This window comes from Sinocyclocheilus anshuiensis, unplaced genomic scaffold (assembly GCF_001515605.1).
Source record: "Sinocyclocheilus anshuiensis isolate Anshui unplaced genomic scaffold, SAMN03320099.WGS_v1.1 scaffold766, whole genome shotgun sequence".
NCBI classification, from domain to species: domain Eukaryota; kingdom Metazoa; phylum Chordata; class Actinopteri; order Cypriniformes; family Cyprinidae; genus Sinocyclocheilus; species Sinocyclocheilus anshuiensis.
In genome coordinates this window covers 1,329,758-1,342,712 of record NW_015546060.1, presented here as the reverse complement: position 1 = coordinate 1,342,712, position 12,955 = coordinate 1,329,758, and the positions used below count along the sequence as shown (strand labels likewise).

General features: G+C 35.8%; 1 protein-coding gene across 2 annotated transcripts in view; it reads right to left on the bottom strand.

Moving 5' to 3' along the window:
• The window catches only part of dennd1b (DENN/MADD domain containing 1B), a 105,464-nt gene that overhangs the window by 77,705 nt on the left and 14,804 nt on the right, over nucleotides 1-12,955 (bottom strand). The gene's annotated exons all lie outside the window — the stretch shown is intronic.

Genomic DNA, 12,955 nt, shown 5'->3' with positions numbered 1-12,955 from the left:
ATTAATAATGGTTATTTTAAAATTCCAATAATTTTATGCATCAATCCAGGGGTCAGATTCATTCATTATTAATATTATTAATAATATATTTTTATTTGATATGTAATTTAATGTATAATTATATGTAAAATAATAAAAAAATGTAAATAAATGAATAACTATTCTTATTATTATTATTATTAAATTTGTATTTATTTACAATCTTTATATTACATAATTTACATTATTAGTATTAATATATGTCATTTATTTAATTAAATCTAAATTATTCCAGTAACATTTATTTTTGTTAAAAGGTAAACAGGAGTTACTGACTTCACATATAACTCAATATTATCATAGCAGTTTTTAATAGTTTTAAACAGCTCAATAATATTTTGATTTTTGGTAAAGTGCCATGACCTCAAATAAATAAGTGTGTTCAGACTTTAAAAACTACACACCTTGTGACACATAATGAGGCAGAACTCCAGACGCCTCCACTATGACTCACTCTAAAAAGATCATCTTGGACCACAAAACAACAACTCAATGTCTGCTGAAGGTCAATGAGAGGACCCTGAAACCAGACAATGAGTTTGGTGCACAGACAAACACAGTCTCAAATGGGGTGTGCAGAGTACGGCTGATCTAACACCTCAATGTTATGACAATAGAGATGAGGATTTTTGCACTCTTCACAATTCGAACTTTGATTCAGTATTGTGTGCTATAGACATTGCAAAGAATTCACTTCTATATGCAATGTTTTCTCCTGAGCATAATTTTCAGTTACTAGGATTATTAATTTAAAATTCCAATTATTTTATGTATGAGTCCAGGGGACAGCTTCATGAAAATTCTTAAGATAAATTCAAGATAAATTAAAGGGGTCATATGATGTTGCTAAAAGGAACATTATGTTGTGTATTTGGTGTAATGAAATGTGTTTATGTGGTTTAAGGTTAAAAAAAATACATTATTTTCCACATACTGTACATTATTGTTTCTCCTCTATGCCCCGCCTTTCTGAAACGCATTGATTTTTACAAAGCTCATCGGTCTGAAAAGCGAGGTGTGCTCTGATTGGCCAGCTATCCAGTGCGTTGTGATTGGCCGAATACCTCAAGCGTGTGATGGAAATGTTACGCCCTTATCATATTGTGATGCTGGTTTCGCTTTCACAACGAAACACACAGCGCCTTCACAATATGGCAGCAGCGGCAGCAACAATACTACAGCGAGAATAAAAGTTACGCCTTCTTTCTTTGCGTGAACATTTGGGCGGTGTTATGCAAATCTTCCCACATCGTGACGTAGACATGTGGGGGCGTGTTAGAACGAGCCGTTTTAGGTAGGTGCGGTTGACTCTTAACTTTTCTAAAGAATATCTCTTTGGATTTGAGACTTTAGTCTTTGCAACTTTACAGATCTTCTTTATGCACCAAGAGCTTGTAACACACCAAAGAGAAAGGAAAAATTGAAATCGCATCATATGGCCCCTTGAAATAAAGATAAAGATAAGAGTTTGTAATGTTCCTAAGTGCAATTCTTGAACAATTTTTAAGAACTTTTTTAATATTTTCTTTAGAACATCTTGCTTTTTTCATAAGGAAAAAAAAAATTACTCGCTTTGGTGTTTTCTGATTGTATGCCAATTCCTGCTGAAGACTTTCAGTTCTTTCTGCACTGCCTGCATATTACCATAATAATCATAATAAATGTGCACACCGTTTTCATCACTACTGGCTTGACTTGTCATTAAACATCTTACCTTTGGGGTTTTAAGACAAGTTGGAGGTTATCCTAACTTTAAGAGGATATTTACGATAATTTTTGAGAACATTGTTTTCAGAAATTCAGATTCAATTCAAGTTTTGTCTTTAGAACTATCCTAAGAACCATTTCTGTCAAGAAATTGTTTTGAGAATACAAAATATTCTTAACTTTATTTTCAAGTTAGAAATGAAGATAAAAGTTAACAGTTAAGAAAAATGTTATTCTTAAGAATGAATCACAATGAATCAGTGAATCAATAGTTTGCTATATAACTATATGAAATATCTGGGAACCAAACGAAAGTTTCAAACAGCTACACATCATTCAGTTTTCCTGTTAAGTTGAGGTAGTACCCTGCATCAAAGACCGGTCTGTTACAGGAAGTTCAAATATCCTCTTTGATGAAAGATAAATATGCTCTCAGAAGAGATTAGATGATCACACAGAACTAGTTCAACAACTATGACGCAGGACTCAATGTGCGGTCACAATTACGGTTGCTCAGCAAAATTTCACAGGCGAATCCAGTCAACAGAAATCATGAGACTGGGAGTTTTGCATGAGGGCGAAAGATTTCCCCATCTATATTTTACTAATTTTCAAGTTGGTCAAGCAAACTTGGGCACTGACCAACAGAAAGCTGCTTGGTTTTAAAGTGACTTCTGTGTGAGCTGTGCTTCATATATTGCTACACTATTGATAATGAACCTTTTTTTGTTGAGAAATTACACCAAAATTTTACTAATGTGACTAAACGCTGACTAAATCATGACTAAACTTATGTTTAAAGCAAAAAAACAAAGCAGCATAAGTAAAAAAAAACGTTGGATCTACCCAGCAACCATTTAGAACACCCTAGCGATGCCATAGCAACCACCTAGAACACATTATCAACCGATTAGCAACTCCCTAGCAACCACCCACAGCACTCTAGGGCCACACACATATTATAAAGTTTCAGGAGTGACAACCGCATTTAAATACAAAAGTGAATCCCATAAATTACATATAAGTTTTGTTTATGTACCGAAATTGTGATTACTGACACTACAATAACCACAGCAACATTCTGGCATCACACATGTTTAGTATCCAATATTTTTTACCAAAGCATATTATGTTCAGATTTTTATCACTCTCAACAGAAGCATCGTCTTTTGTTTAATTTTGGAGGGCTACTTCGCAGTTTGCACTCTTTAAGGGTTGCCATATCCACTTATTAAAAGTCATTTATTTATTTAGTCATTTAGCAGACACTTTTATCCAAAGCGACTTACAAATGAGGACAATAGAAGCAATCAAAACTAACAAAAGAGCAACAAGATGTAAGTGCAAATGACAAGTCTTGGTGTACTCTCTCAAGTACACGTAGCAAAAAAAAAAAAAGTGATGCTTTATAAGCATCTTTGGGTTTGTTGTTTGGGCACGGCTCATAAAGCGATCCAGTTTATGATAATAATATTTAAGTTTATAACGTATGCACATGCAGGTCACAATATTTTGGTATGTAGCTTATTTCCATGATAAAGCATTTAAGTTTATTATGGGTTTGTTCCCATTTGCTTTTTTTTCTCTAGCAAGATCTGGCAACACTAATGAGTCTCGACGTACCTTGTTCACTGCGATTTCTTGCACTGCGCATACAGAAGAGAGACACAACTCTGATAAGTGTTTAAATACAACTAGTTGTTCAGTTTGGTTCCGTACACACAGCGCAGAATTTCTTTAAAAGTGGTTGTCACTACCTGAATTTTCCTCGAGTCAATTCCTTTGTAAAATGCGCTTGTCACTCCCATAAATGACTGAACTGTGTGTGTACAGAACAGGATTAAGCACCAAAAGGTGAACTGACAACCAGATTTAGCTGCAGCAGTGTACTTTTTTTTTTTTTTAAGTTTCAGGTTGTATCGACAAACAAACGGCAGCTATATCAATGAGTTAAGTTAAATTTAGAGCATTTGCATGTTAACCATTTCTTCTTTCATGTCAGCATCAATTTACAGACTAACAATATGAACTTCCCATCATATCTGAAATGAAACACTTGCTTCTGCATTCTGATCTAATCCACAGCAACAGTGCTGATGATTCAGTTCTGCTGTGTTGGAACTGATTTCAGATGAAGCAGTGACTAGCAGAATGAACGCTCTGGTGATTTAACATGTCGTGCATGAACCCAACCTTCAACCTTCCTTCACCAGAAAGGATTTTTCATAACCTAACCCCTTCTTTTTTGTATTTTCACTTCTATTCAGAATCCACCCTAGTCGTTGCACTGTGTGGCAAACGTTAATCTGCCAGTATATTCTCCACCAGTGCTGACCAGAGTTCAGAGAGGAAAGGGAGGGAGGAAAAAAGTGACAAAGACTGACAAAGGTACATTACATAATCCCATTGTGAGATTTCACGGACCTTGTCTTATAATATTTTTACAAAGACTGAATTTCCTTCTCTCCAGGGATCTGAAGCCCAACTCCTCCATCTGATCTGGCACAGTCAGGTCAATTTTATGCTGATTTTATGGGTGAGAGGATGGGAACCACAGCCAGGGAGAGAAAGAGGAACACAAGGGACATAGAGGGAAAGAGAACAGAAAGAAGAGATACGGATAGAGACAGAGACAGAGAGAATGATGGGTAGCTGACAATAAAATCTTTAACATTTTAGGTTACATTTTCTAAAAATGTATGGCAGTATATATTTTAAATGCTGTGACAGCTCATTTATTTTACCTTTTTCTAATCACTTGTAAGCTTCAATAAAATGTGATTCATCAAAAATAATAACTAGATTGGAATTGGAACTCTGCCCAATATGTGAGACAACAAAATACTAAAATGACAATGATATAATAAAACAACACAACTTTGTATTTAATTTGCACATACAGAGAGCCAATCAAAAACAAAAGATTCAATTAACCGTGAGCCAGTTTCATTCATTGTACATTCATTCAATCATTCATTCATTTGTTCGTTCATTCATTCATTTGTTCATTCATTCACTCTCCATTCATTCATTCATTCATCAAACCATTTAAAAGTTTAGGGTCAGACTGTTTTTTTGAAAAAAATTAATACATTTATTGACCAAGGATGCATTAAATTGACCAAATATGACCGCAATTTCATCTTTGCATTACAGAAATACATTTTAACAATTTTAAAATATATTAAAATAGAACACAATAACATTAAAGGCCAACATAGGTAGAACAATAGAAATTATTTTAAATTTGTTACAAATCTCACAAAATTACTTTTTTTTTTTTTTTTTTATCAAATAAATGCAGCCTTGGCGGACACAAAAGACTTCTTTCAAACACATTAAAAACTCCATAATTTTCAAACAGTAGAAAACAATGCCATGTGGTCATAAAATACATGCGAGATAGCGAAAAGAGACAGAAAACTGACGTTTAAACAGTTTTAGATGTCACAGTGCAGGACACTGTCAATGCTCTTGCGTCAACTACTTTGATATAAAAAGTAAGAAGAGGGAAAAGACAATAAAAAGAGTAATGAATAAAAAGAGAAGCAATGCCATAAATGGAGGCAAGAGAAAGTGATAGGTGAGAGGGAGTGGTAATAGAGGGGCATTGCCCTCCAACCACGCACCTTCTGTGCTGCATATCCTGGAGGCTCCCGTGTTCTTACAGATTCAAAAATACCTTGAGACACATGCTTATTCATACACAGAGGCAAAGGACTTGCAAATCTCTATCCCGGTGGGATTTTGGCACGACGGGGGACTCACATGAAAAGCCCCAAAAATTCAGATGAGCTCTTTTATTATTAACGCCCGCGCTGTCCCTTCAACAAGCCAGATCCGGCTTCAAATCTGAGCAATGCAATCACATATTTGCCATCTAGTAGGAGTATTCAAAGCAGAGATGTAAACGGCTTTGTCACTTTTTAAGAATGACAGTACCTTACACACTCAAGTAACACTAATTCCCACTGACGTTGGAAAAAAAAGATGGGTTTTCTGCTTAAACATGAACTTGTTTAGCAATTAACCTCCCAAACGCAGATTTTAAATGACACAAAAATGGGAAACGGTGCAAAAATGACCGATTGGGTGACCAACTGTCTGTTTTTGGTAGGGGGAGGTTTGTACACTGGGGAATGTAGAAAGATGAAGGCCCCTGTCTGTGGGTGAAAAGCTGTCAAAGGGACCCCGGCTCCTTGCCTCCGCAGCCTCCTGCTGCCATATTGTGAGGGTGTTTGAGCGGGGCGGGCAGACACAAAGGGATTAATGGGTTAAGGCTGAAAGTTGAAGGTTAGGAGGGTAAACCCAACCCCTGCTGCTGGAGCCAGGGAGAGAAATGTCAACGTGACAGACCTGGGGCTGCTTAATCCCCCTCTTGCCCCTCTCGCTCCCCAGCGGCCTCCCCTCCTGGGCTTGACACACTGAGGCCGCTCCTGTTCCCAGCAGGTCTGCGAAGCGCCCTGAGCCAGTGGGCACACACAGACACGGAAACAGACAAACACACACACACACCCATGCACAGGAAGAGGGGCAGACCAACTTGACAGACATTTCAACTAGGGGTGGGCAGTATAGAACATACAGTCGGTAGAGAGATTCACATGTGAGAGCGGTCAAGAAACTTGAAATACAGAGGCAGATGTGTCTGAAATAAATCATGATGAATAAAAGGTATTTGGCACAACACATATAGACATACAGTGGGTACGGAAAGTATTCAGACCCCCTTCAATTTTTCACTCTTTGTTATATTTCAGCCATTTGCTAAAATCATTTAAGTTAATTTTTTTTCCTCATTAATGTACACACAGCACCCCATATTGACAGAAAAACACAGAATTGTTGACATTTTTGCAGATTTATTAAAAAAGAAAAACTGAAATATCACATGGTCCTAATATAACAAAGAGTGAAAAATTTAAGGGGGTCTGAATACTTTCCGTACCCACTGTATAATTCAGCTGATGCGCAGTCACAGGTGCGTGTATGGAGAGTGAAACAGTCCAGTTCCGGAATTAAAAATCTTACTCATTTTCTCCACAGAGAACTTCATATTAAATGAATCTCTATAATACCTTGGAGAAATATGTACCGCAAGCTCGAACGTTATCAGTATTTTTTTTTTAAACAAAAAATATAGGTGAAGAACCACACTGCCCATCATCCTAAGAAGAAGATCCACCAATCAGGGAATTGTGGCAAACCCACTCCTATGATTTATTTATTTATTTATTTAATGTCATATTCAAATCTAATGCTATAGTCATGGCAAACTCAAAAGTAACAAGATTTAAAATAGTCTAAATGACAATAATTTAATCAATTGTATATAATTATTTAACATTACTTTTATTTTTATTTTTTAAAGTTTAAAAAGGTAAATACACAATATTTCAGCTTGATATTTGATTTAAATTTTAATACTTTCAGAGGAGAAATGTTTATAAAAAATAGTTTGTGGTAACTGAAATCAAGCTAAAATAAAAAAAATTGTAATTAAATATAAAATAAAATAATATATTTATAAAAGTAAATGAAAATTAGAAATGTTGCTTTGGCAACTAACTGAAATAAATTTAAGCACTAATATTAATAAAACTGAAATAAAAATAATTTAAAGCTAAATAGAAATATATTAAAAACTAATACAAATTAAAACAAGCACTAAAACCTAAATTAAAATGATAACTGAAAATACAAAAATAAAGGCTTATTGTAAATATTAATACATTTTATAAGAGTATAATTAATTATAAAATAAGACTAATCAGGTGTAATCAGGTTGGTATCTTCTTTTACAACTTGTATGTTCGTAAATAAGAATATTTTGCAATAAATTCAAAATACGTTGTTTTTATACTCATAACGAAAGACTTCACATCAAACGTTTTGTATTGTCATCTTTTTAATTTGATTTGAATCATTTGATTACATCATTTGTAGGACTTCACTGGACTGTGGCTCACTGTGGTTCACTCCCTTATAAAGATGTTATTAGTACACTGTCTTGTACCTTTTTTCCTCCAGGGTCAGATACTTTTTTGCTTCTGTTTGATTTTAACTTTTTTTTTGTTGAAGATTTTTAGGTAAATTAATTAGAAAAAATAGTTCTGGAAACTGCTAAAAAAGTGGACTGCTGCAATCAACTGGCTATTTTACAGAGCCTTAAAATCAGATCAAGTATTTCATTTGCAAATATCATTATTTAACAGTTATTTAATATACAAAAGCATTTTTACAAGTGAAAATAACTATGTAAGTGAAAATTACTTGAGATTTCAGTCATACCACCAACTCCAAGTTTCAACCTTGAACAGACATACGGTAAACAGTCAACAGACACAAGATGAATTTCATTAAATATCTCAAATGACGCTTTTAAAGCATAAGCCTGTTTTCAACTGTCCTTTACCAATCATTACACTTAGTCTCAGCACTTTCAATCTGACGTAACATGCCAAGGTGGTGGCAGCTCAATGTATTGCCGTCACTGTTTTCATCTCACCACCATTGAAAACACCTTGAAGAAGTCTAAAAACCCATCGGCTGCCATCGACAGCAAGGAAAACAATCTCACCCGCAAGCATCAGACCTGGCAAGTAATTTGACTGCGGAGCGAACGCCGGCTAATGGGTGAGAATTGAATTGAAATCACCTCGGAGGAGCGAGCTATTTTTCTTTTTTGCTTTCGCACCCAATGTGAAGCCGGCCGTGGGTGATGGCAGGCTTGGGAGGGCCCTTCCAGAGATTCCCCCTGGGCTTCGTGCACGGCTAACCTTCGACAGGACCGCTGCTGCGTGGCAACACGCCGCCGCCCCAAGCGCAGACAGCGCGGGTCAGTCGCAAATCAATGTTTTGACGTCCCGGGAATGCTTGTCTTTAAAAGTCGATACACACCGCTTTGAAAGAGCCGAGGCCGGGGGGAAGAAGGTTAATAGGTGAGTGGTGGAAAGAGCTCACAGCTGACACCACTTTTTACCACCTCTGTCTGTCTATCTGCGAACGGGATGGGTGTAGAGCCAATACGCCGAACGCACGCCGAGCCGATTGAGTTGCCAAGCTGTCATTGTACACTGATGGAAAAACTCAACATACCTTAATGGCTCCTTGGGATCGAACTGTGTTTAATAAACTGTGTCAACAAGTATTGTGAATATGTGAGGTGTCATTATCATAGTATTAAGTATTATCGAAGTAGAGTCCAAACTGTGGAACCCACAGGGCAATGGAGACGGTCTGTCAAATTACTAAATATAACACTGTGTCCCAGCCAATGAGCAACAAGAGCGGCGTCCAAAACACTCCACATTACTGATTATCATATCAAATACATTCTTACTGGCTGTTACTGTGGCGCAATGCGCAAAATTTGTGCGTTAAGTGTGGACAGACAAATTACTTGTCGCTGGCTAGGACAAAACAATCACATTTTAGCACTTGGCAAAGTGGACAAAGAAGAGCGACAGGACATTTTGTCCACATGACTCAATATTAAACATCTGATTGGCTGTTAATGTGTTGCACATTACAGCATTTGCGTTTTCAGTGTGGAGATGGAAATTACTTGCTAATGTAATGACCATACGACGTCAATATTAATATTCTGGCAATGTAAACAAGTCTATAAAACTTTTACATATCAGTCCTCTTAAGGTCCATTCACACCAATGACAATAACTTAATAATTATCAAGTTTTAATTACTATTCTAATTCTATGAGAATAGGGAAGTCCACACCACATTCATATATAACGATAACGACACAAAGGAACGCTATCATTGGAACTACTTTCAAAACAAGACTGATAAAACATTGACAGCCAATCAGAATCAATCCTGCTTTAAAGAGCTCAAGCATTTAAAGTGGCAGACAACAAAATGGCAACACATGCTTACAATAAACAAAACTATATCATGTGTTGATGGGGACAATGATATAGTTATTGTTATGTTTATCTTTATAGTTAGCATTCTTGGTGTGAACAGGCCTTTATGCTGTTTTAAAGAAATGCAGTCTTTTTATGAAGGTAAATTTAAAGAGGTCATGAACTGAGAAATCAAAATTCCCTTGATCTTTTGACATATAAGAGGTCATTGCACTATAAAAACATACCGTTAAGTTTCAGAACTCAAAAACTTTCTCAGTCTACAAACAGCTTATATTGAAGCCAATCTGCCAAAAGGACAGCTTGTGGAATGTGCCACTTTATGACGTAATAGTGTGGCTAAACCCCGCCTCCGCAGATGAGCAACGCCTGCTTCTACATCATTGCCTGTTTAGCTCTGCTTACCGATTCACGCATGTAGTGTAAATAATGTGAGAGGCAAATGCAATTCTACGCTGAAATCAAACGATAAAGATGCTCTGTAGACAACAAGATGCAGTTCAGAGTCGACAATCCGCCACGCCTTTTCAAACAAAGCGTTCCGATGAGGGGGTCAAAACAGGACAGAAAATTATCTATTATTTCTAAATTATGATGTTTTTGATGTAAAAATCTTGATAACATTATAAGTAGACCTCAGAGAACAGTACAAAATAATAAAAAAGGCAGGGCAGTTCATGACCCCTTTAAAACTTTAAGAAAAGAAAATTTAAGGAATATATCGAATGGAATACAATATGTAAATATGGTCTCCAAACATAAATGTCTTTTATTGGCAATGCTTCAAAGTTGGAAAACACAACTTCCAACAGATCTCCACTACTTTTTAATTCATTGTACAAATAAAGATTAACTAGAATATGGAAATAACTTTCACTGTACCTTCTGATCACACTGCAATAAACGTGGCATTCTTCATCAGTATTTCCGTCTTTTTTTCCAGTGCAAATGTCTAAAGAATCTTAAATCAAGATACCTGAGAAGTTAATTGGGAAGCAAAATGACATCAGATAAGAAGAATTTTCTAAGAAACTGATCAAAATGAAGTGAGTTTATGATTAAAACAAGAATAAATATCTGCCAATGGGCTCAGAAAAATCAACCTAATTCAAAGGAAAAACAAGTTTTTATACCTCACTGACACATAACTGTTCTTGTTTTAAACATTAACTCATTTAATTTTATTCAATTTCTCAGAAAACAAGACTTTATCCGTTCAATTTGCACCTTGATTGTATCTTGATTTAAGGATGTTTAAATATTTGTAATGGAAAACAAAAATACAGAGACATATATTCATTTATGCCATGACTTTATGAATTTAAGATTTCTGATCATATTTAAGACCTTTTTAGGCCTTAATTTGTGGAAGAGCAATTTAAGACTTTAAGACCTTTTTAAGACCCGCAGAAACGTGGGATAGTTGACTCAAACTTAAAATTTTAGTATTCCAAAGTATTCCAAAGAATGTGTCCATGCAATGAAAGTAAATGGGGTCCAAAACAACACCATTGGAGACTGGGACATATTAAAATATCTACAACCATGAGGGTGAGTGATTGAATCAATTTTGGGTAAACTATACCTTTAACACCTGGGATTAACTCACTGCAATAGCTGCATGTTGTAAGAAGTGTCCAAGATATTTACAGTCAAGTCTCTTCTGAACCAGACAAACAAATGCAAACCCATTGAAAACCAGTGGTTTCGGTCTTCATCCAGAGATGAAGGACTATGTGTTGCCTGCCTGCCTTTCCTCTTTGTACCCTCCTTCCATGCCTCCTCCTCCTCCTCCTCTCGCCTCATTCTGGCCAAAAGGTTAAAATGCTGAACTCGCAACCTTCTTGGCAAAACCTTTTCTTCTTCCGCTCCTTTTTTCGCTCATCTATAAAAGATTTATTTCACAGTATGTAGAGGTCTGGATTAACCCACTCCATGCCCCAGAAAAAAGCCATTGTCTTTGTGCCCGAACAGGTCCATGTAAAGCGGAAGCACCAGCTCCTCGAAGTCCACAATAATGCCATTGTGCCTGGCATGCTGGAAGGGTCCTGGTTGTCTTTAGGGGCTCGTCTAGACTTTGAGCCAGCTACTCAAGGAACTGGTAGAAAAGCCCATCAAGCAGTGGAGTGAACGTAAACTAAGGTAACCCGCTGTGAACCTGATGAAGATGTCAACCGAACATATGGCAAAAAAAAAATCTTTTGTTGGTACAAGGAGCTTTTTTCTTCCCCTCCAGAATGAAGGGGAGTGGAGACGGGAGGGAGGCCAGTGTTTGGAAACCAAAAGCAAGGAATAACTGTGGCCATCAGTTTACTTCTGGATCAGTAACTTTATTCTAGCTTCAAGCAGCTCTGCCCCCAGATCTCACAATTAAAAGGGTAAGCAGATTAGCAGACATCTTTCAAGCTTGAACTGAAAGAAAACACTCAGTCATTTTAAAATGTTTTTTTCCCCTCTCTTTTTTTTTGCATGCCACAAATAGCATTACATTTCATGCTACTTTAGCTGGCAACAGCCTTAAAAAAGGATATACGTTACAGCAATGATATGCTTCTTTAAAGTATCACACTGATCATTTACTGCCTGTGAACTTCTCTGTGAAAAGAGAAACCTAAAAATTCAAATTTACCCTGGAAGTTGAGCATGCAACAGTCAAGATTACAAGTTTAGGAAGTTTACAAGAAGCTGCATAAGTTACAGCAATTAAAAAGCAGTCTGCTGTCGCGATTATGACATGTTGACAGGTATTTTATCTCTATACAAACAAGACTGATTAACGATTTGCATGTGTTCATGACAGTTACAGCATAGGCTTAATACGCACAGCACTGTAAATATATACAGTGGGTACGGAAAGTATTCAGACCCCCTTAAATTTTTCACTCTTTGTTATATTGCAGCCATTTGCTAAAATGATTTAAGTTATTTTTTTTCCTCATTAAAATTAATCATAAATAATAAATTAATAAATACATTAATATTATTGTTTAAAGAATATTAAATATACAATAAGTTTCAAATATACAAACATACACTACTACTACTAATAAATGTCTATAACAAATAATAAAGATATAAATAAAATGAATAAAACGACACTATTATTGTATAAAGATCTTTACATATAATACAATACAAATTATCTACTACAAAAAATCTACTACTACTACTACTACTAATAATAATGCATTAAAAAAAATTATAATGGTATATATATATATATATATATACACACATACATACATACACAGGTGCATCTCAATAAATTAGAATGTCGTGGAAAAGTTCATTTATTTCAGTAATTCAACTCAAATTGTGAA